The sequence below is a fragment of the Schistocerca piceifrons genome, chromosome X, assembly GCF_021461385.2.
Source record: "Schistocerca piceifrons isolate TAMUIC-IGC-003096 chromosome X, iqSchPice1.1, whole genome shotgun sequence".
NCBI classification, from domain to species: Eukaryota; Metazoa; Arthropoda; class Insecta; order Orthoptera; family Acrididae; genus Schistocerca; species Schistocerca piceifrons.
Genome location: NC_060149.1, coordinates 731,882,374 through 731,906,994, shown reverse-complemented (window position 1 = coordinate 731,906,994; position 24,621 = coordinate 731,882,374). Strand labels below are relative to the sequence as shown.

At 45.8% G+C, this 24,621-nt stretch overlaps 1 pseudogene; it reads left to right on the top strand.

Moving 5' to 3' along the window:
- Positions 1-22,185: 22,185 nt before the first annotated feature.
- Positions 22,186-22,303, top strand: LOC124723554 (annotated as a pseudogene).
- Positions 22,304-24,621: the final 2,318 nt, after the last annotated feature.

Genomic DNA, 24,621 nt, shown 5'->3' with positions numbered 1-24,621 from the left:
ATGTGATGCCCGGCGTCTCTGTCCAAATACGCTATTTAACAAGGGGAACTGATCAAAACTTTTGTCGTGCAAAATCTTTCGAGTGTCCGAAATTGATTAAATGTTAAGAAGTTAAATACTTGATCCCGTAATCACAAATTAATTTGTAAGTTTCCTTAATATAGTTTCAGGTCTGTCCACAGTATCTCACAGAATGAGGACAATTGACAGAATGACATCGCTGACTCCAATAGGAACGCTGTGTAGTGGAAATGGGTATTCTTTCATCCGAATAACTTATCAAGTAGTATTCCAGTACACGTGTAAACCAGATTACAGGTACATATCAGCCATTACTGCCAGATCAGGTCTTCACATCTACTGCTAGTTAAAAATCAGCTGTTTTACGATTGAGACACGTCGATCTGTCTTCCCGACATTTGTAAGATCTGAGTGAATTCTCCGTCTGAAATAACCGAGCTGCAGGCAGAATAATGAACATAAAAAGAAATTAAAAATTCGTATAAATGCCAGTAATTTTCGGAAACAGCATCAGTGAGACAGATCAAATATTCGCACAGAACTGTCAAAATAGTGGTACTTTCCAACAAAACATATTAGCTTCAATATATATCTTACATTTTAGTTCCGAATGCACACGCCAGTTTCATTCAATATTTCGTGCGTCTATTGTGAAACAGACTAACATGGAAGAGTAGAGAGGCCGGCCACGGTGGCCGTGCGGTTCTAGGCGCTGCAGTCCGGAACCACGGGACTGCTACGGTCGCAGGTTCGAATCCTGCCTCGGACATGGATGTGTTTGATGTCTTTAGGTTATTTAGGTTTAAGTAGTTCTAAGTTCTAGGGGACTGATGACCTTAGATGTGAAGTCCCATAGTGCTCAGAGCCATTTGAACCATTTTGAAGAGTGGAGATCATTTAGAACATCAATAATTGGGCTGAAAATTAGTTCTGCTTCTAACTTCATACTTGTACTGAACATGTCTTTTTTCTGCAGCACCATTGTCACTGGAAAATACGAGGTCGTGCTGAAACATAAAGTCACCAAATTTTTATATGACAATTCTTAAAACTTTTTAAATAAAACGAACGTCATTAACATTCTGCATCTTTATTCTTCATGTCTACATATTTATTTCTCACCATATTCACCCTGGCAACGAACAGATTCCCCCCAACGACAGACCATTTCCTTGATACCGTTACTGTATAATGTTTGACTTTGTTGACGGAGATACAGACTCACCTCTGCTCGCAGTTTCTGGCGGTACGTAGACGATACATTTGTGGTGTGGCCCCAAGGAATAGGGACATCAACTGTGTTTCTCCGGCAACTGAACTCCCTCTTTCCGAATATGCAGTTCACAGTGGAACTGGAAAAAAATTGCATTTCATCATTCCTGGTTATCGCGATCAAATGAAAAGCCTATGGTAAACTGGGACATAGTGTCTACCGCAAACCAGCTCACACGCAGCTATATTTGAAAGCCATAAGTTGTCATCACCTTGCACAACGCGGTAGTGTCTTACGCTCTGTGGTGCATAGAGCACATGTGGTCTCAGATGCCACAGTCTGTCTGCGGAGCTACAACACGTAAGAACAGTATTCCAACAGAATGGCTCTTCCGATAGACAGATACGCCATGCAGTCCATTCTAAGCAAATTCAAAGCAGGGATGTAAATGAAGATGTGGAGGCACCCATTGAAACAGCGTTCTTGCCCTATTTTGGCGGCATGTCTTCAAGAATAGAAAAAATCCTCAAATGGCACGACATCACGTGTGTTCATCGATCACCAGCAAAATTGAGGAATTTATTATGCTCGGTCAGAGACGACCTTGGTCTTAGGAAAGGTGGCGTGTGTAAGATCCCATGCCAATGTGGAAAATTTTATACTGGGTAGACATACCGAACTGTGCAACAACGTTGCCTCGAACACCATCGCCATACACGCCTGGGGTAACATGTAAATCAGCGATGGCGCAGCATTGCCTGGACATGGGGCATCGCATGTTTTACGAAAAAACTGAAATTTTATCCTCAGCGTCATCTTTCTAGGACTGTTAACAAGGCCATACATATCAATCTTATAAACAGGGATGCAGGTTTTCCATTAAGGGAACCCGGAACCTAAAAATGATGAAATTTTGGGTTTTCAGTTTATTGTGAAATAAAATACTACAGATCTTCCTCTTTAAAATGACATGTTAATCTTCCCTGTAGCTCAACTCCAAGTACGGAAAATATTATTTTCAATAATGTGCTGTAGAGGGCATGTTGCGACATTGAATTTCCATGGATACATGTTCATTGAAAGCATCGTTTTTCAAAACTTCCGGTCTTTCCAAAGACTTTATATTCTGTTGGCAACACGATTTGATAGGCAATTGTTTTGTCTGCGTATTGTAGTCTTTGGATACTGTTGTTTACATTGAGCATTTGGTGGTTATTGCACGATTTGTGTTGTATTTCTATTGCGTAACTGGAACTTATCAAATATGCCTCGATTTAGTAACAGAGTTTACAAGAGGAATAAGCCTCCTCCGAGGTACACTAGTGGAACTGTGACAATTTCTACGACCTTGGAAAATGATTCTGAAAATAGTGAGGTTATTCATGAAGTGAAATCTATTCCTGTCTCTAGCATAAGCAAGAAGTTGCATGGATCAACTGAAAAATACTGCAGTTTATTGGAGAAGTGTAGTGAGGATAATATGAACGAAATAATTAACATTTCATTGCTCTCAAAGGTGATTGAGAGTTCAGTACTGTGTAAGGAATGTTGCAAATTGAGTATGCCAGTAAATGTCAAGCGACACTTAGGACTTGCAGCAGAAATCTGTCTCCATTGTACTAGTTGTCATTACAGTGTTTCATTTTGGAACTCAGAATATGTCGAAATAGGTCAAGGTGAAACTGATAGTGAGAAAAGCAAGTACTATGGTGTAGATATTAGATGTGTTTATGCTCTAAGGTCAATCGGTAAGGGATACTCTGCTGATCAAATGTTTTGTGGTGTAATGAATCTACCACCACCACCAACGAAATTCTCAAAATATAACTCGGTTGTTGGATCCTGTGTTGAAGATATTGCCCAAGAATCCATGAAAGAAGCAGTGGAGGAGGCTGTGGCGGTGAATGAAGAAATCCCAGATGTTCAGAATCCACGGGACCTGACTGTCGCACTAGATGGTACGTGGCAGAAGCGCGGGCACACTTCACATAATGGGGTAATAACGGCAACAAGTGCTGATGCTACAAAAGTTATAGATGTTGTAATTAAATCGAAGCACTGTATGAGTCCTAAAAGAATGAAGGATGACCATGCAGAAAACCGTCGAAGGAATTACAGTGGGTCTAGTGGGGCCATGGAAGTTTCCGGTTTGAAAGACATTTTCAGTCGCTGTCTTCTGTGGTACAAGGTCAGATACCTACAGTTCCTGGATGATGGTGATTCGAAGTCTTTTGCTGCTGTATCTGAGGTGAAACCTTATGGAAATTATGTTACCATTACTAAACAGGAGTGCATAGGTCACGTTCAGAAACGTATGGGAACACGGCTGCGTCGACTGAAGACCACAATGAAAGGCCAAGTACTCAGTGATGGAAAACCTTTGAGTGGAGCTAAAAGATTGACAGACGAGGTAATCAACAGATTTCAGAGAGACTATGGACTGTCAATAAGACAAAATACTCACAGTGTTGATGCAATGGAAAAGGCTGTAATGGCAATTTACTACCACACCTTATCGACTGACGAGGAACCACTGCATGGACTATGCCCACAGGGACCCAATTCCTGGTGCAAGTACAACAAATATCAGGGATCTGAACGTGTATACAAGCATCATCACAGTCTACCAGAAACTGTCATGCATGCTATAAAACCAATTTTCATAGATCTTTCTGGAACTGAACTTTTGAAGAAATGTCTCCATGGACGTACACAAAACCAAATGAGAGTGTGAATAATGTAATTTGGACCAGAATCCCAAAACATGTGTTTGTGGAAATTCATACACTTCATTTTGGAGTATATGATGCCATTGCTACGTACAACAAAGGTAACATTATAAAGTGCAATGTGCTGCAGAAGTTGGATGTGATGCCCGGAATGTACATAGTGAGTGCAATGATGTCGATGGACAATGAGAGGAAACGGGATGCTGAAAGGAAAGAAAAGGAGTGTGAGAGGCAAGCCAGACAAAGAATGAAACGAGTGAAAAGAAGGCTAGATGGGGAGATGTCTAGTGACAACGAAAACCCCTCTTATGGTGCTGGACTCTACTAAAATGTTAGTGAAACTTTGAAACTCGTTTTTCACAAGTTCGCTTTTTTGCCATATAAGCAACATTTTCTGCTAAACTATTAGAGATAAAGACTTAAACATTTCAAGGAATGTAAACAGTGTCAATATACACCTTGTATCATAGCCTTTTTGTGATACATAATTGATAACAGATTTTATTTCAAAGATACTATGCCAAAAAATGTGTCAATTATTTTCAGTAACAAAATAATTACTATCTTCCCAAAAAACACCAATAAATTAAAATCCGTATGGTGCATGGTATTAAATGTATGTGATATTATACTGTAAAAGTTTCATCATTCTGGTGTTAATAGTTAATAAAATGTTCCTTACATTTAACATTGGAGGTATAGGACGTTCCGGGTCCCCTTAAGGAATCCAGCACTGGCTGCCATGAAATAAAATCAAAGAAAACAACAGCTTCTGATTCACGACTCGACGGAGCACACTGCTGAGATCTAACTCAGCTTTTAGCCCCGGGAGTGTCCGGCAGCACAGTCATTGCCCGCAGCGCACGCGCGGAAGGCAACGTCTTACCGGGCACCCGTATTGCCTGCTCCTGGCCTGATAAATTTCACGCCGCCGCGCGATTATCATCATCCCAGGCCGCCGCGAAGGCTGCGAGAGATGTCGCGCAAACTTCGACCGCACACTCTCGAGGCGATCACAAACATGTATCGCCTCTTCCGAGAATTGCAGCTCACACGACTATCCGAGAAAAAGCGTCCCCTCAACAGGGCGGGGCGCGAGATTCGGACCGCCATCGATGATCACCGTAATAGGGCCTGGGCTAGCCTTGTGGCCACCCTAAAGACGACAGATGGTAGTGCCTGGCCGACTGCCAAACACTTCCTTCTCCGCCACCAAAGAGTTCCGCCCTTCCAAGTGGGTGCTGACGTCGTCTGCGAGCCTGATGCTAAAGCCAGCATCCTCACAAACGCATTTGCGGACAACTTGGTTCAAATGGCTCTGAGCACTATAGGACTTAACTGGTGAGGTCATCAGTCCCCTAGAACTTAGAACTACTTAAACCTAACTAACCTAAGGACATCACAAACATCCATGCCCGAGGCAGGATTCGAACCTGCGACCGTAGCGGTCGTGCGGTTCCAGACTGTAGCGCCTAGAACAGCTCGGCCACCCCGGCCGGCGCGGACAACTTCCAACACGCCGAGGGCGTGGTCGATGTCGATCACGACCGTCTCTTTGAAGAACGCCTGCCGGTCTACCACGCCACCAGAGACGAAGACGACGTGATCGAGCCGATCACGGCCAAGGAAGTCGACCAGCAGACCCGCCGCCTCAACGCACCGAAGGTGTCTTCAACTGCCTATTGAAGGTACTCCCGCCGGAGATACATCAGTTCCCGGCTGACATCTTCAACAGCATTCTGCGGTCTGGGACCTTCCCTTCCTCGTGGAAACACGCGGAAGTGTTTGCCATCCCCCAAGAGCGGCAAGGACCTCCGCCAGGCAGCGCACTACCGGCCGATCAGCCTGCTCCCGTCCCTTTCTAAAGTATTTGAGCGTCTGTACGTGGAGCGGCTGCTACGCCACGTCACGGAACAATAGCTTATCCCTGAGGAGCAGTTGTGGTTCAGGAACGGCCATTCTACAATGCAGCAGCTATTGCGCTCGGTGGAGCAGGCGACGCGAGCGCTAGAGACGCGGGAGTACATAGGGGCGGTGCTTCTCGACGTCTCCAAACCCTTTGACTGCGTGTGGCACGACTGCCTCGTGCACAAACTCTTTTTACACGGGGTACCCACGTCGCACGCGGTCCTGCCGCGCTCGTATCTCCAGTGACACGCATTCAACGTCCGAGCAGATGGAGGAACATCCACCGACCGATAGATTCGTGCGGGGATGCAGCAGAGGTCGATTCTCGGGCCCTTGGGTACACTCTTTACACAGCCGACGCTCCGCAGGTGGCGCGCGTGGATTCAGCACTCTATTGACGACACTGCGTTGTTCACCAGCAGCATGAATGTGGCCGAAATGCGCAGCCTCCTCGAACTCGGATGTGACGTCGTAAGGTGCCTGGTCCACCAAATGGCGCCTGAAATTCAATGCCGCAAAGAGCCAGGCCGTCGTCTTCTCTAGGAAGATGCTACATCCAGACCTGCCGCCGATCACGATCATAGGTGACCCATCCCACGGTTGCTGATCGGAAAATACCTCGGGGTGACGCTGGAAAGGCATATGGCCTGCCTGCCTCACGTGTGTGACGTCAGGGAGCGAGCAGTGGGGCGTCTTCGTGCGCTACGCCCGCTGCTAAATCCCTCATCCAACCTCCCACCATGCCCTTGCCTCACCGAGTACGTGGCCCTCGTTCGGCCGGTGCTCGAATTTTTGGCCGTGGTGTGGGTAATGCAGCTGTGACGCTCCAGCGCGTCCAGAACAGGGTGCAGCGACTCGCGCTGCACAAGTCGCCTCGTTATTCAACGAGGCTTCTCTACGAGGCCACAGGCATCCCCCTCCTGCCGGATCGCTTCCGCCAGACCGCCAGTGTTCTGCAACAATGCAGAACACTCTGGCAGCCGTTTAATTCGTGGGCTGGGCCGCCAGGTCCACCACAGGCTGACAACTCGTTGGCCTGACATACTGCGGGAGCAGTGTCTGTCGCAGTGCCGATGCCGGCAACAAGAGCGTCTCTACGAAACGAGACGTTCACAGAGGCCAGTTCCGACTGTTAAGCCAACCTGTCAACCGATAGGTTTACGCAGGTACTGCAACTAGGCTGCTTACCCTGCCCCCACACCTGGCTGATGAGCGAGCGAGCGATTATCATCAGTCGCGTCTTGCTACAGTGACAGCAGCAACTACCACCACCTGAAGATGCTGAGCAGTTGCAGCGATGAAATATTGTGTGATTTACACAATACGATCCGGCAGCAGATACGAGGAAGTGTCTTTGCATCCTCCCTTAGCATTGCATCTATCTCGTTTCAGAAGTTTTCCTTTTGCGGTTCTGGTAGGCCATTCGGTCCGATATTTATCATTGTACCTAGTACCTCTGATTTCAACTTAATTTCATGTTTCACCGTCTCAGTGCACGTCAATCTATCTCCGGATAAGTGGAACACATCATGATATGCAGTACATAGTCGAGTAACCAAAGTCCTTTCTTCTTGGTTTAAGTGATCGTCTCGCACCATTTCTTTAGTCTGCCAACTCGCTATCTTGTCTCTTGGCCCACTGAAACTACACCACGTGTGCGGCGTTCCTCGCCTTCTCGTATCACAGGTACAACTTTGGGACATACCGACATAACTTCTTTTTCTGTGCTTTTCATAACACTCGTGACGAACGCGCATCTTTGGAGGATCAGCAAGGCTGCAGGTAAACGTACACCCGTTTGCAACTGCTGCTTCTCCACTATTCCTTCGGTCAGCTCTTTGTTCAGCACTTTAATCCTTAATATCTGTTCTTCTCCTGGGAATATTCGTGTAACGTCACACAGACACTCTTTCCTTTCCATCTGCTGCTAATCTTCATTCCTAGTTTCCTTAGATACCTGAATTCATGCTGATACCTCTGGTGTCGCATTTGCCCTCACGATCCGTTTCTCAAGGTGCGGTTCTCTCCCGGTCCACAAAATTCGACGGTTTGGCACCTATTCCACCCTTAACCGTACCGGTCTGCCCTTGACCCACAGCGTCTTCATTGCGTAATCTACGACTGCTCTTTAACTCCTGCAGAAGTCTCAGCCTAAGATTCCTTCATACGGGAAATCTAACAATCGGCATTGCTACCCACCGTATCCTTCAGTGCTGATTCCTTTATTACAACACCTTAGCGACACAAATTACTGTGAAAATCATGGTTCCCAATCCTCCCTGAGAGCACCTCGCATTTACGAAATGATTCCTCTTCTTGCAGTCTACTGAGTACAACTTTGCGGCACCGCTCTGCTGTGTATTCATGCCGTTCTTCTGTTTCCAGGTTTCTGAGTATTCGTATTCGCTAGTGTAGCATCGGCATTACACTGTTGGACAAAGTTTCCTGGTTCCTTACAAACGTAACATGCCCTTGAAGATCGCACCGATGGCACGCCGTCGATCGCTTGCTTCCAATTTCCCTGTGATGACCCCTACGTAGTGTTTCCTCTATCCTTCTCGTCGATGGTGTATGGTAGGATGTCCGTTTCTCTGCACCACTACCACTCGGCTGCGTGTCGTCTAGTTTCCTGATATGCTTCTCCTTAGTGCAACTGTTCGCATGATGACCTCCCCTCTTATCACCTAAAAGAGTAATCTCCCGGGTGTCTGTGTTTACCGAACTTTTCTTTATAAATAGTTCAGATGGCTCTGGGCACTATGCGACTTAACTTCTGAGGTCATCAGTCGCCTAGAACTTAGAACTAATTAAACCTAACTAACCTAAGGACATCACACACATCCATGCCCGAGGCAGGATTCGAACCTGCGACCGTAGCGGTCGCCCGGTTCCAGACTGTAGCGCCAAGAACCGCACGGTCACTCCGGCCGGCTTTCTTTACAAGATGCGATGGACCCTTCTTCTGATAATGCTAGATCTACTACATGTGCTAACGTTACATCCTCTCATCGAGCTCTGACCACTGTTTCGGTCCTCTCATCTTCGACTCCCTACATAAACACTGTTCGCGTCTGCTCCTCAATTAGGGCTTGGCTGCGCGAAACGCTTTTACCCTTATCACTCCCTGGACGGCTCCTCGAAATTGGTGTTGCAATGTGCCAACGAGACTCGCCCATTTGGACATACTTCCGGTCCTATTGTGTCTACTAGATAATAATAAACAAGCACGATAGTCCAAAGATCGTTTTTACTCATAGGTCTTCCATAAAATTCCTTTCACATCTGCCCAAGATGCTGTCAAATAACATACGAGTAGTTTACTCCAATCTGTACCCAAAATCCTTGTTTTCACAAATTTTAATGGCATATTATGGCTGTGGCTTGGCGTTAGTTCGAATGCTAGGTCACAGTTACCAACGAAGTCCCTAGAATTATCTTTATTTCCATCAAAAGCTCTCGGAATTAACTTAAATCCATCGGACAAGACTATATGGTCAACGGGAACCTCACTACCTCCCAGATTCATATTAAATGTTTTTCCGTCCTTTTTCGCAGCTCTAGACCTCGTTTTCATCCTACGTTGTGATTCACTCACTGTGTTTGTCGCTCAAGCGGCAGTGCTGTATTAATGTGTCGTGCAAAAGTGAGGTTGGAATCCGGCGTGGTCAGCACACACGTGCCGCTGAGTGCAGGTGTCGTAACTGATGTGAAGACGTCCTGTCTTGTTCACCGCTGCGGGCTGCTTGCTGCGGTCTTGTAGTTCGTCACGGGGCGGTGACTTCTTCTCGACTTTTTCTTCTTGCCTCGCTGCTGCTGTATGCAAAAAAGAACTGCTCTGCCTCGGCACTCTACCTGAGCTACTCGAAAGCTCAAGTCGGTGCGTCCTAAGACGGGGTTTCCTAGTTCTCCTAAGAGAAGATCCTATCTTCCATACTCTAAGGCACGTTACATCTTAGGAAAGGCACTCAGCCAGGAATTCAAGCCAGTATCCCACATATGACACCAGTTTTATTATTCGTAGCTCGACGTGAGTTACGACACACTTACTTTCAGAGCAGAGTTGACGAATGTTTTTGAGGTCACCGGTTTCTTCGTATGCGAGCGGCTGTGCAGGGGTGAAACGCCGACGGAGTCAAGCTAAGATTTTTCGAGTCTGTGTGGTTGGAGACAGTAAAGAATGACTCAGATGCTAGGCTAAGAAGGTAGATATGGAGATGATATGGAAATGAGACTCTGGGTTCGTTTACTGGTCTGCTTTCTTTCCTTCTTCACGTGTTAGCAAGGAACATGTAAAAGAGTACAGACATTGTTTTATAAAAACATGGATGAGGCCTTCTAGAATCTTCAGTCGGTTACCAGAAAAAATGGCCATCCCAGCCACAACTTCACTAAGATTCGGGAAACCAATAACTCCAGCCTAGAGGTACGTACAATCAAGCTTTGCAAGTCCTACCTAGTGCACAACGTTAATTGAGTCTGACTGATCACTTACATGGTATCTGTTGCAGGCTCGTTCATCCGAGGCGGCTGTCTCTGGAACATCTCTGTTCGCTGGTTCTCTCGAACTGTGCCGAACTCTGCCTTGCTTGGCGTTTAAGAGCGTCTACATATGGTGTTGAGGCTGTTTACGTACAGATGATACGTGACTGTGTCGCTTGTTTACCTCCAGTTCGCAATCAGTGAGCGTGAAGTCATTGGTTTCTCAATGAGTATGATCTCTTAATTGACTGACGAAAGCGGAATATTCATGATGTTTCTTTTTTCTTCTGGGAGAGGTTCTAGGCGCTTCAGTCCGGAATCGCGCTGCTGATACGGTCGCAGGTTCGAATCCTGCCTCGGGCATGGATGTGTGTGATGTCCTTAGGTTAGTTAGGTTTAAGTAGTTCTACGTCTATGGGACTGATGGCCTCAGATGTTAAGTCCCATAGTGCTTAAAGCTATTTGAACCATTTTTTTCTTCTGGCGACCTTTCATGATTCGGACATTGCAACTAGGGCCATAAGAGTAAGCGAAAGACATTAAATTGCTTGTAAATGATTGTTAATACGTCAATACCGTGATACTCTTCGTTTATTTAGAAAGAAGAAAAAATCCATCAAGAATCATTCAAGGGATTGACAGGTATTGAATAGCTCTAGGAAAAAAGAATCTGAAATCGAATTCATCTGTCGTAAATTATGGTATATTGTGTTTGTGATGTAAGCAGACTTTTCCTTAGTAATTGCTGTCTTCTTCTTCTCTTTCTTGTACCTTCTTCCTGCATCGGCACAGGGTCGGCATGGTTATTAATCTTATTTGGCGGTGTTAATTAAATGTTTGGCTACATGCTCTTTCTGTCGCCACCTCATAACCCCAACTGTTTACTCATGGGAAATTGAGCGCAAGTGTTAGTAAATGTGTGTGAATCGTGTATAAATGAGTACCAGCCCAGTATTCAAGTTGTGGTATGTGAAAAGCCGCCTAAAAACCACATCCGGGCTGAAGGGCACACGAACCCTCGACGTTAATCCACTAGGCGGATTCGATCTAGGGCTGGCGCACCTCCCTCCCAGAAGTGACACTTTAACACACCTTGCTGTTGGGGTGGGATTAGGTGTGGTTTGTTTTGTAAGGGATAAAAACGGGGAACGACGAATGATTCAAAAGTCTTCTGCGCCAAATGCGTGGCAAAATAAGAGGAATGGTACCTGTATTGAAGACACATCTGTGATGTTCCCACACTAGGGTTTACCACTGTGTACAGTACACTACTGGTCATCGAATATGTAGCTATCTTTTTCAGAGGAGCTGGTAGGGCGTTAGCTGGAATAAATTTTGTACTTATGCGTGAATTTTCTTAAGCATTGTACATCGTTTTCAAAGTATCAGTGTTTGTTGCAACTGGTTGATGGCTGTCTGTGGGACACACTCAAAGAAGCGCTGGTTTGTGTTAGGTTACGCTGCCAGAGCTGCAGTTAATATACTAAAATCGATTCTGAACTCCACCCAAGCTCTGTCCTGCTTCCATCATGCCGCATGGCAACAGAGAAGTGTCAGTGTATGGCCTGTGGCCTGGAGAGGTGGTGTGGGCCTGCCAGACTTGGCGGCAGCTGATCATTTAGCAGTCTGGACCCGGTTCTCAGTCAAATAATGGCATCGTCTCGTTCACTGCGTTGCTATCGTTGGCCGCACCGTCCCCAGGAGATAGTAAGACGCCCTGCCAAACGCTCTTGAGTCTGTCGGCTGGCCGAACCAATCACGACAGGCAAAGCTCCGATGGAAGAGTGGAGCACAGAAGAGCATAACAGCTCAAACCACAAGTAAATAATCCCAGACTGTTTAAACATCAAATAAAACACGTCCGACCTCAGTTAACTGCTGACTACATTTCAAATTATATAAAAGTGCCTGCTTCCCCCCTGATGTTGGTGGTAATTGCAAAACATAGTACATCATTGTTTTAAAACATAAAGCCAGGGCCCTGCCTTGCGTTTTATACCTAGCACAGTACCTGGGATGCCCTGAGTGTAGTTTTTTTTAACATGATACTGGTATACACGTGTCAGGAACGCTGGATTTCCTTAAAATACACTCCTGGAAATGGAAAAAAGAACACATTGACACCGGTGTGTCAGACCCACCATACTTGCTCCGGACACTGCGAGAGGGCTGCACAAGCAATGATCACACGCACGGCACAGCGGACACACCAGGAACCGCGGTGTTGGCCGTCGAATGGCGCTAGCTGCGCAGCATTCGTGCACCGCCGCCGTCAGTGTCAGCCAGTTTGCCGTGGCATACGGAGCTCCATCGCAGTCTTTAACACTGGTAGCATGCCGCGACAGCGTGGACGTGAACCGTATGTGCAGTTGACGGACTTTGAGCGAGGGCGTATAGTGGGCATGCGGGAGGTCGGGTGGACGTACCGCCGAATTGCTCAACACGTGGGGCGTGAGGTCTCCACAGTACATCGATGTTGTCGCCAGTGGTCGGCGGAAGGTGCACGTGCCCGTCGACCTGGGACCGGACCGCAGCGACGCACGGATGCACGCCAAGACCGTAGGATCCTACGCAGTGCCGTAGGGGATCGCACCGCCACTTCCCAGCAAATTAGGGACACTGTTGCTCTTGGGGTATCGGCGAGGACCATTCGCAACCGTCTCCAAGAAGCTGGGCTACGGTCCCGCACACCGTTAGGCCGTCTTCCGCTCACGCCCCAACATCGTGCAGCCCGCCTCCAGTGGTGTCGCGACAGGCGTGAATGGAGGGACGAATGGAGACGTGTCGTCTTCAGCGATGAGAGTCGCTTCTGCCTTGGTGCCAATGATGGTCGTATGCGTGTTTGGCGCCGTGCAGGTGAGCACCACAATCAGGACTGCATACGACCGACGCACACAGGGCCAACACCCGGCATCATGGTGTGGGGAGCGATCTCCTACACTGGCCGTACACCACTGGTGATCGTCGAGGGGACACTGAATAGTGCACGGTACATCCAAACCGTCATAGAACCCATCGTTCTACCATTCCTAGACCGGCAAGGGAACTTGCTGTTCCAACAGGACAATGCACGTCCGCATGTATCCCGTGCCACCCAACGTGCTCTAGAAGGTGTAAGTCAACTACCCTGGCCAGCAAGATCTCCGGATCTGTCCTCCATTGAGCATGTTTGGGACTGGATGAAGCGTCGTCTCACGCGGTCTGCACGTCCAGCACGAACGCTGGTCCAACTGAGGCGCCAGGTGGAAATGGCATGGCAAGCCGTTCCACAGGACTACATCCAGCATCTCTACGATCGTCTCCATGGGAGAATAGCAGCCTGCATTGCTGCGAAAGGTGGATATACACTGTACTAGTGCCGACATTGTGCATGCTCTGTTGCCTGTGTCTATGTGCCTGTGGTTCTGTCAGTGTGATCATGTGATGTATCTGACCCCAGGAATGTGTCAGTAAAGTTCCCCCTTCCTGGGACAATGAATTCACGGTGTTCTTATTTCAATTTCCAGGAGTGTATCTACCATTGTTTTAAAGTGACATAACAGGGGCAGACTCATATGACAACACATAGTGGCAGCCATTTGGCCAGACGCCATCTTAGGGTCAACATGTTTGATTATGATATCACAGTTTCAGCCATACTGCATCTGCCATCTTGCGAACATCTGACAACCATGCACATTGTCCTAGTATCTCCACGCAACAGATTACCGTCCCATTCCATGTTCTTTTTAATTTCTCGCCATTTCTACCTCACCCAACTGACATAGAAGGGAAGGGGTGAGGAAGGGGGAGATCTGGCAACAATGTAGGCTATATCGAACGTACCGTTTTGCAATACTGACGCGGCAGAATTCATTTCCTCACCCTCGCTGTTTTCGACGACGGGCCTCACTGCCCTGGATTCTTAAACACTTATGTATGTGGGAGGGGTAGGTATCGACTTCCTGTGTGGACATCCTGAGTCAGGTTTTTGTGGTTTCGCCACATCGCTTAAAATAAGTGCTGCAATTCTTCCTGACTCACGCCTACAAACGGCCACATACGATTGCGTTTTCCATCCTTAAAAATTCCGAGTTTGTTGCCTGTTTTAAGAACATCGTGAGCTATATAGAATGTTAAACACTAACTTTCCTTCGTTCCAGAGGGTTGTTCCATATTAATATCAAATTGGCCGTTCCTTCTGGGCAGAAATCACAGCTAGTGGTCCAAATTTAACCCGAGAAAAAATACTGATTGATGTACAAGAAAATTTTATATGTCGCGTAAAATGTTGTAGAGTTTAGTAGCGAACAAGAAAGAATGTGATTTATCTCCAAAATGAAGTTGTGCCAAAGGTCAACAAGTTTGCACACGAGATATTATACTCATTCTGCTATTTATGGAGAAAAGTTTTGATGCGTGGCAGTGATACGAGCGCTCTGTTCGGAAAATATGGAAGGAGTCACTTTGCATAAATTTGACGAAACTGTCCTGGCATTCCACTAAAGTAATTCGGGGACCCACGGACTAAATCGGAGCCCGACGATCTGTGTCTGCTCATGTGGAATTGTAACAATGGGACTGCAAGGAAGCGGATAGCCTGGACGTTGTGGAAAAGGCGCGGTGCACCGGTATTGTGTGGCTGCGCCTTGGAATGAAAGCTCTGGGGATCGATCCCGGGGCAGCAGCAGCGCCCGCTGCAGCGAGCGACGTCCGCTTGCAAGTTTGCACCTTCTTGTGGCGTGCTCATTCTACAGGAAAGCAGGGCCCTCCGTGGAGCGACTATCCTTGACCACAAGAGAGCCGTATTTCAATTATAACTACAGAATTAACCGTGGTCTGTGTTGTTTCTATTTGGTTGCTGTGCCTAACAACGTACACTGAAGTGACAAAAGTCATAGGATAGCGATATGCACATATACAGTATCGCGTATTGGTGGAGCTGTCGTTTGTACTCAGGTGATTATTGCAAAAAGATGTCCGACGCGATTATGGCCACACGACGGGAACTAAGGCTCTGAACGCGGAATGATGGTTGGAGCAAGGCGCATGTGTCATTCCATTTCGGAAATCGGTAAGGAATCCAATATTCGGCGATCCATAGTGTCAAGAATGTGTCCAGAATACAGGCACTTGCTCTCACGACGGACAATGCAGTGGCCGACGCCTTCACTTAACGACGAACAGCAGTGGTGGTCACGAAGAGTTGTCAGTGTTAACAGACAAGCAACACTGCGTGAAATAACCGCAGAAAAAAAATCAATGTGGGACATATGACGAACGTACCCGTTGGGAGAGTGCGGCGAAATTTGGCGTCAATGGGCTATGGCAGTAGACGACCAACGAGAGTGCCTTTGCTAGCAGCACTACATCGCCTCTCCTTGATTGGTGACCATTTCGAATGAACCCAAGACACTGGAAAACCGTGGCCTGGTCAGATGAGTCCCTGTATCAGTTGGTAAGAGCTGATGATAGGTTTCGAGTATCGTGCAGACCGTACGAAGTCATGGACCCAAGTTGTCTACAAGGCGGTGTGCAAGCTGGTGATGGCTCCATAATGGTGTGGACTGTGCTTACTTGTAATGAACTGAGTCCTCTGTGTGTTCAGCTGCTTGGACACTATTTAAAACAATTCATGGACGTCATGTTATCAAACAACAATGTATGACAATCCGCCATGTCACCGAGCCACAATTATTCGCAACTGGTTTTAAAAACATTCTGGAAAGTTCGATGGCTCAAATGGCTCTGAGCACCATGGGACTCAACTGCTGTGGTCATCAGTCCCCTAGAACTTAGAACTACTTAAACCTAACTAACCTAAGGACATCACACACATCCATGCCCGAGGCAGGATACGAACCTGCGACCGTAGCAGTTGCACGGTTACGGACTGCGCGCCTAGAACCGCGAGACCACCGCGGCCGGCGGAAAGTTCGAGCGAATGGTTTGACCACCCAGATAGCCCGGCGTGAATCACATCGAACATTTATGGGACTTAATCAAGAGCTCAATTCGTGCGCAAACTCCTGCATTGGCAACAGTAATGGACTGCTGTAGAGGCAGCATGGCTCAATATTTCTGAAGGAGCCTTCCAACGACTTCTTCAGTCCTTGGCACGACGAGTTGCTGCACTACGCCGTGCAAAAAGAGTTCCTACACGATATTAGGATGTATCCCATGCGCTGGACTCGCATTCGGGGGGCCGACGGTTCAATCCCGCGTCCGGCCATTCTGATTTAGGTTTTCCGTGATTTCCCTAGATCGCTTCAGGCAAATGCTGGGAGGGTTCCTTTGAAAGGGCACGGCCGATTTCCTTCCCCATCCTTCCCTAATTCGAGCTTGTGCTCCGTGTCTAATGACCACGTTGTCGACGGGATCTTGAAAACTAATTTCCTCTTCCGAACCGCATGACTTTTGTCACCTGAGTGTATGCCTCTTCTTTAGCAGTGAAAACATAGACTTGAAGTGATATCCAGTGTTTGTTAATCCTTAGAACTGTTAAGGTTGCGCACCAGAGCCGTCATAAGAGAATAACTTATTATCTTTCTTAAAGACAATAGCATTTTGGTGAACCACTTTGGTGAAAGTACTGAGTATGAATGCGTGTTGCATGGAAAATCACTCGGACACTGTGGCTACAACACATGTAAGCTTGCCCCTGGAGTTCACCTTTACGCCACCCCGAGAAATGGAGGATAATTCTTTGAGAATGCCAGCTACTCGTACTGGCGAAGCGCGAAGGTACCAATCAAATAGATGTCGATAGAAGATACCGAAGAGACGACTCTAGACAGTATGAGACAGAAATATAGTCATAATGCCTAGCGTACTTCAGGTTTCTTACTGTAGGATAAGGATAGATCCGCGCGGCGACGCGACACACGAGCACTCGTATATTGTTGCACTGGCCAACTGGCTACAAACACTAACGTCAAGTAGTTAAAAACCTGCAGAATAGACTGGAGGTTTGTGACGAAAATGCGTTATTGTTACGGATGAAAGAGAATTTCAGCTACTTTGAATGAGTGTACTGTCATGTGTAACAACCAACTTTTCATATAGGTACGGTACAAAAGCGGTTCCTTTATTCAGCGGTAATCCCTTAGTTGCTTTTAACAATATTATTTCTACATATAAAACTCTCTTTCTCTAATTAATCGGTATGTACAATAGACAATACTATGAATAGTAATTATTGCCTTCTATTACATGTATTCGGGAAACTAATTCATGGCACGCACAGCCCCAAAAGTCAGCCCGATAACTGCCTTGAACGTGTATTGCTATCGACTCCGATTCCCACGTCAACTGCTTACGACGACACACACTTTGGAGTGCTAAATGGACTAATTTTTAAAAACTGCCAATCTCTACTAAATGATTCATAATTCTCGCATATATGAAGACGTCCAATGATTTCAGATTTTTAATTCATTTCGGAAAGTTACTTACGCCAAATACAGTTTTCGTAAGTATTCAAGAGATCAAAAGTGATCAACTTCCCCATTTTTATTTTACTGAAAACACCTAATGTCAGTTCGTTTCAAGAGGTGGCAAGCGCTACAGTTTTCTAATTATTTTTTAATATGAAATCAGGCAGTTAGATAAATTTTATCCTAGCGCATGCAGCCTCTAGATTCTTGAATTTTCACAAAATTCTGTTGTGTAAGAACTACACAATATGTGTGAATTCTGGCAACAGTTCATAAAAATGGCCCTTCAAATAACGATTAACTTCACTTACATTTTGCTTTGCAAAAAATGGATGAGAAATGAGATACGAGTATAGAATTATTTCATTTTATCTAGATTTCAAATTGTAGTTTTAATACATATATATCTTCAAGTGACAAGCATTCTCGAAGAAAATACTGTCGTTAGACTCTTTTAATATGTTTTCCGTCTTGGAGCTGGTTCATACAGAACTGCGGGACGAGTGTGAATGTGAATTTCTCAACATACTGTCTAGGTACTTGCGTAACGTGTCTTCTCCTGTTAGAGAAAAAAGCGGTGTATGTAGTAGCTTCCAGGTTGTTATGACTGGAGGAGACGGAGCTTTTTTTGCTGTTGACAAACAGTATTACGAAGCTGTGCAGAAGTGGGACTTGCGTGGGTATAGGACAATTCGTAGTTGTACGCAAACACTGCAAAGTGTGTTTGATTCAACAGATAGGTTTCCGATTATGTGTTTCATTTATTCTCCACGGATGGTCATAGGTAATACTTCGTGAACGATTCAAGGCATTGGAGCAGTATTATAGACAAATAATAAGAAACAAAATGGAAAATATTTTGTAGCATTTCAAATTTAGCGCATTACCTGACTAGATTTGCTGTAAACACAAACTGCACTACTCATTGCGGAAACTACTGAATGCCATTAAAGGTAAGAACGCAATTGCTCTTAAAGAATATCTTTGCATTAACTTCTTGAAACGCAAAAGCATAGAGACGGTTATTTATATTTCTAAATACTCAGTCTGTTGCTTACTAGACTACATTAAGCTATCCTGAACATCAGCTGTTCATACACTGACGGGAAAAAATCGAATCTTGAAATAGTAATTAATGTAGAGTAATTAAATTTCTGGAAACATATTTAAGTGATTAAACTTGCAATATCACGGGTTAATGCAAGCGCGAGTTACATTATTGCGGATGTGAAATGCTGTTACATTAATGACCGGTGTAACATCCAGAATGTTGAATGCAAACAAGCATGCGTTGTGTTTAGAGGTACCGGACGCAGTTTGTGGGATTTGGTTCCATGCCTGTTGCACTTGGCCAATACATACAGGGTCGGTTAATGCTGTTTGTGGACGACGCTGGAGTTGTTGCCGATGATGTCCCGTATGTGTTCGTTTGGAGACAAATTTGGTGATCGAGCAGGCCAAGGCAATATGTCGGCACTCTGTAGAGCACTTTGTGTTACAACAGTGGTATGTAGCTGAGCGTTATCCTGTTGGTAAACACACCCTGGAATGCTGTTCACGAATGGGAGCACAACAGGTCGGGATAACCACGAGAGTGCTCCTGTTGTCATATGAAATCGCAATGTAGACCATAACTCCAGATGTAGGTCGAGTGTGTCTAGCAGGAAGACACGTTGGGGTACAGGCCCTCAACTGGCCTCTTCCTGACCAACACACGGCATCAGTGGCACCGGGGCTGAACCAGCTTTCATCAGAAAACACAACAGGCCTCCATGCGGCCTCCAATGAACTCTCTCTTGACACCAGTGTAGTAACAAATGGCGGTGGTTTGGGGTCAGTGAAATGCACACTACAGGGCGCCGATTTGTTTCAATTCGTTGTGTCTCTTTGATGCCAGCTGCTGCGCAAATTGCTGCTGTAGATACAGTACGACGTGCCAGAACGAGACGCCGAACACGATGGTCTTATATCTCGCTAGTGCCACGTGGCCGTCCGGAGTCGGGTTTATTTATAAAACTCATGCGACCGTACATTCTCGTGACAACCGCTGCCAGCAATCAGGTATAGTGGTTACATTCCTGCCAAGTCTTTCTGCAATGTCGAAGAAGGGACATCCAGCTTCTCGTAGACCTATTACATGAACTCGTTAAAATTTAGTGAGGTGCTCATAATGGCGTCTTTGTCACCTTAAAGACAGTCATGACTAAAATCAGCTCACCATGTCCAGTTTGAAAGGTTACTAACGCTCAACATCGCTACAGCGTGCATTTAAAGCAAACCTGATTTTCATCCTCATTGTGGCGCTATTAGCAGCACTTTTATGCGACTGGCGCGAAATTTGAACAGACATGATGACCAGATTAAGATGTAGAAACACGTCTACTGTTTACATCACAGAACTCCTCCTTGATATTGTGATTTTTCCCGCCCGTGTATAATTGTTGTTGACACCGGTGACACTCCCTACCATCGAGTCCAAGAAATACTGAAAGTGTATTGGAGCCATCGTAAATTATGCCCACATCCAAGGCGTTCACATCTCTGTGGAGTCCAAGACGTGCTCAGTAGTAAGACAGGAAAGAAAGACGAGTTTAAAGTCCCGTCGATTACTAAGTCATTAGACACAGAGTACAAGCTCGGATTGGGGAAAAATAGTGTACAAAATTGGCCTTGCCCTTTACAAAGGTACCAACCCGGCGTTTGCTGTAAGCAATCTAGGGAATCGCAACAAAATCTAAATGTGAATAGGCTGTCGTTCCACCATCAGGCTGAAGCGTGTTCTGTTGGCAAGTTGGATGTGCTTTCTTGCGTGCTCGGACCATCAAATCAGATTGTATCAACGTTTAGGGCAACTCATCAGTTTGTACAAATTCTCCGTTCTTCGAGCATGAAGTGGTGGTGTTCGAGTGCCCCTACTAATCTTTGTGCCAAGTGGTGTGCTCTGAGTAGAGACACACAGCTGGATGGTGGCTTCTGCACCCCAAAGTGAGGAGGTGATTTTGATGGTATGAAAGAAAACATGAACAACTTTCAGCGTAGATGTTTTCCCAAACTCCACAGAATAAGCAGAAGCAATGAAAAATAAACACCTACATGTTTTACGTCCTCAAGGCTACGTTTTCAAAACTAATTCTGTTTATTAGCCGAGTCAAGCATTTCAAACAAGTAACAATTTGCTGATTATCTGAAAAATATCAGAAAAAGTGGATCCATGAAAGCCATTTTCATTCCAATTCGTCTCTCCAACTTTTGCCTGCAGTGGATTAAGTGGTAGCCGTACGACTTAAAATACCAAGTTTCCTTCTCAGAACATGAGTGCTACAAGAAAATGAAATGGAGTGATCTATGGCATTGCTGGCCGCGACGTCCCAACCGTGGAAGTTCAGGCGCCGAGTGCGAGTCTTCTTGCAGTCAATGTCACATTGGGCGACTCGAGTGCCGGTGATGAGGATGAAAGGATGATAAGGACAAACACAACACCCAGTCCACGACTGGAGAAAATTTCAAACCCAGCTGGGAATCGAACCCTGGCCCGCTGCATTTTTGTTTCTTTGTTTTGTTCGGTGTTGTTCGTTTCATTTGGTCTGGTCGGACTTCATATGACATCCGTTCAAGTTGATCGTTGATTCCTTTACTCAGTTTTTTTTATTAGAGAGGGCCACGGCCTCACTGACTGAACACGCTGACCTACCGTGCCGGCTTATTTATTTCTTTATTTTCTTTGTTCGTTGCATTTGATCGGAACGGACGCCCCATTACACCTGTTCAAGTCTATCGATGATCCATTCACTCGGTTTCTTTATTACAGAAAGCAGCTGACCCTCTGACCAAGCACGCAACAAAAAATGGTTCAAAAGGCTCTGAGCACTATGGGACTTAACTGCTGTGGTCATAAGTCCCCTAGAACTTAGAACTACTTAAACCTAACTAACCTAAGGAAATCACACACATCCATGCCCGAGGCAGGATTCGAACCTGCGACCGTAGCGGTCGTGCGGTTCCAGACTGTAGCGCCTTTAACCGCTCGCCCACTCCGGCCGGCAAGCACGCAACATCTGAGGTCATCTGTCCCCTAGACTTAGAACAACTTAAACCTAACTAACCTAAGGACATCACACACATCCATGCCCGAGGCAGGATTCAAACCTGCGACCGTAGCAGCAGCGCGGTTCCGGACTGAAGCGCCTAGAACCGTTCGACCACGGCGGCCGGCTGTTCATGTAGCGTTAATAGGATTAGATAGCTCAGTCAAATGACACAATGATGTAGAAGATGTCATAATATATTGGAAACTCAAAATAAACAAAACATGATAACAAAACATTGGACTGCTCAATTACAGGACGAATAGTAATTACATTGAATGGACACAATATGAATTTAATTCGTTTCACAATTATTAACGAGGGATCAGGACAGGGGCAACGGCCTTGCCGCAGTGGATACACCGGTTCCCATCGGATCACAGAAGTTAAGCGCTGTCGGGCGTGGTCGGCACCTGGATGGGTGACCATCCGGGCCGCCACGCACTGTTGCCTTTTTTCGAGGTGCACTCAGCCTTGTGATGCCAATTGAGGAGCTACTTGACCGAAAAGTAGCGGCTCCGGTCAAAGGAAACCATCATAACGACCGGGAGAGCGGTGTGCTGACCACACGCCCCTCCTATCCGCATCCTCAGCTGAGGATGACACTTCGGTCGGATGGTCCCGATGGGCCACTTGTGGCCTGAAGACGGAATGCTTTTTTTTTTACGAGGACAAGGAGATTGTAACCATCCAGACATTAGCTAGGAATGATTTGAGGTAACCATAGAAAACAAAATTGAAGACCGTTGTATTAGGACAAACGAGTCTAAATCCATATGATTTAAATTATAATACACTGCATCAATAACGTTTTTGATGAATGAAATAAAGCTTGTATCCAGTTTCTTCGAGCACCTGTAATTGTTCCCATGGCATTATAGAGCATCACAATAATTCTATAGACCTCGCATATGAGCAATATTGTATAGTTCTAAATCAGTTTTATTAAAATGTATCCCCATAGCACAGTTATGAAAAATTAAAGTGTTGTTGTAGGGTAAAGGAGTTTCCTAGAGGAAACAGTTTTGGGAGGTGCCTCGTTTTTTGCTAAAGGACGTCCTCACAATACGAAAATTCTCAGTAACGGTGCCTTTCATTGACTGTCTACTCCGGTACGTTTTATATACACTGAGGTGACAAAAGCCATCAGATACCTCCGAATATCTTGTCGGATCTCCTTTTGCCCGGTGTAGTGCAGCAGCTGAACGTAGCGTGGACTCAAAGAGTCATTCAAAGTCGACTGCAGAAATATTGAGCCATGCTGCCTCTATAGCTGTCCATTATAATGAAAGTGTTGCTGGTGCGGGATTTTGTGCGCAAGTTGACCTCTCGATTATGTCCCATTAATGTTCGATGGGATTCATATAAGGCGATCTGGGTGTGCAAATCATTCGTTAGAATTGTACGGAATGTTCTGCAAACCTATCGCCAACAACGCATCGTTGTTTGGAAACATGAAGTCCAAGAATGGCTGAAAATGGTCTCCAAGCAGCCAAACCATTTTAAACCAGAGGGACCAGTCCATTCCACGTAAACACAGCCCACACCATTATGGGGCCACCATCAGCTTTCACAATGGCTTCGTGGGGTCTGCGCCACACTCGAATCCATACCATCAGCTCTTACCAACTGAAATCGGGATTCACCTGTTCAGTCACGGTTTTCCAGTGTATAGGGTCCAACCGATGTGGCCAAGAACCCAGGAGAGGCGCTGCAGGCACTTGCGTCGGTCGTTTGCTGCCATAGCCCATTAGCGCCAAATTTGGCCTCACTGACCTAACGGATACGTTCGCCGTACGTCCTACATTAATTTCTGTGGTTACTTCACGCAGTGTTACTTTCTGTTAGCACTAAAAACTACACAAACATAGCTGCTTTCGGTCGTTAAGCGAAGACCGCTCGGCCACTGCGTTTTCTGTAGTGGGAGGTATTGTCTGAAAATTTGTATTCTCGGGACATTCTTACGTTGTGGATCTCGCAATATTGAATTCTCGAACGATATCAGAAATGGAATATCTCATGCGTCTAGCTCCAACTTCCATTCTGCATTCAAAGTCTTTTTAATACCCATTGTGCGGCCATAATATAGTTGGAAACCTTTTCACATGTATCACCTGAATACAAGTAACAGCTCCGTCAATGCACTGCCCTTGTACTACTTATGTACTCGATTCTACTGCCGTCTGTATACATGTATATCGCTATCCCATGTCTTTTCTCACCTCACTGTAAGATGACATTGTGAACCACATATTTCGTAAGGTAATGGATGTACTGTGATGACACTGAAATAATCCCAAATTAATCAAAGAGAGGCCTCGACGGATTCCTTTGAAGAAATCGTCCTCACATTGGGTTATGAACACACAGAGAAATCTAAAAAATTCTCAGATCTAATGACCAAAAGCAGTCTACAGCCTCTCTCGCCATCGCGGCTCTCCCGTGGACACTTTTAGGTCTTCCGTTCACCTTTCTGTACTAACACCCGTTTCACGTCATATTACTGTGGAAAGTTAGCTCCGAAACTTGGCCTTCATCATTGATTCCCGAAGATTTCTATCGCTGATGCCGAAACAAAATCTTGATGGCTTTTTCCTTTATGTAAAGTGCAAACTATCGCTAACAGAACTGCCAAATTTAAGTTTTCCCCATCTGTGGAGAAGGAAGGGTCCGATGTAGCATACGTCCTATACACACCGTGACCCACTATCGACGGCACTGAATTTTCGTCGTGTTATTAATACACACAGAGGTCTTTTTACCAATCGTTA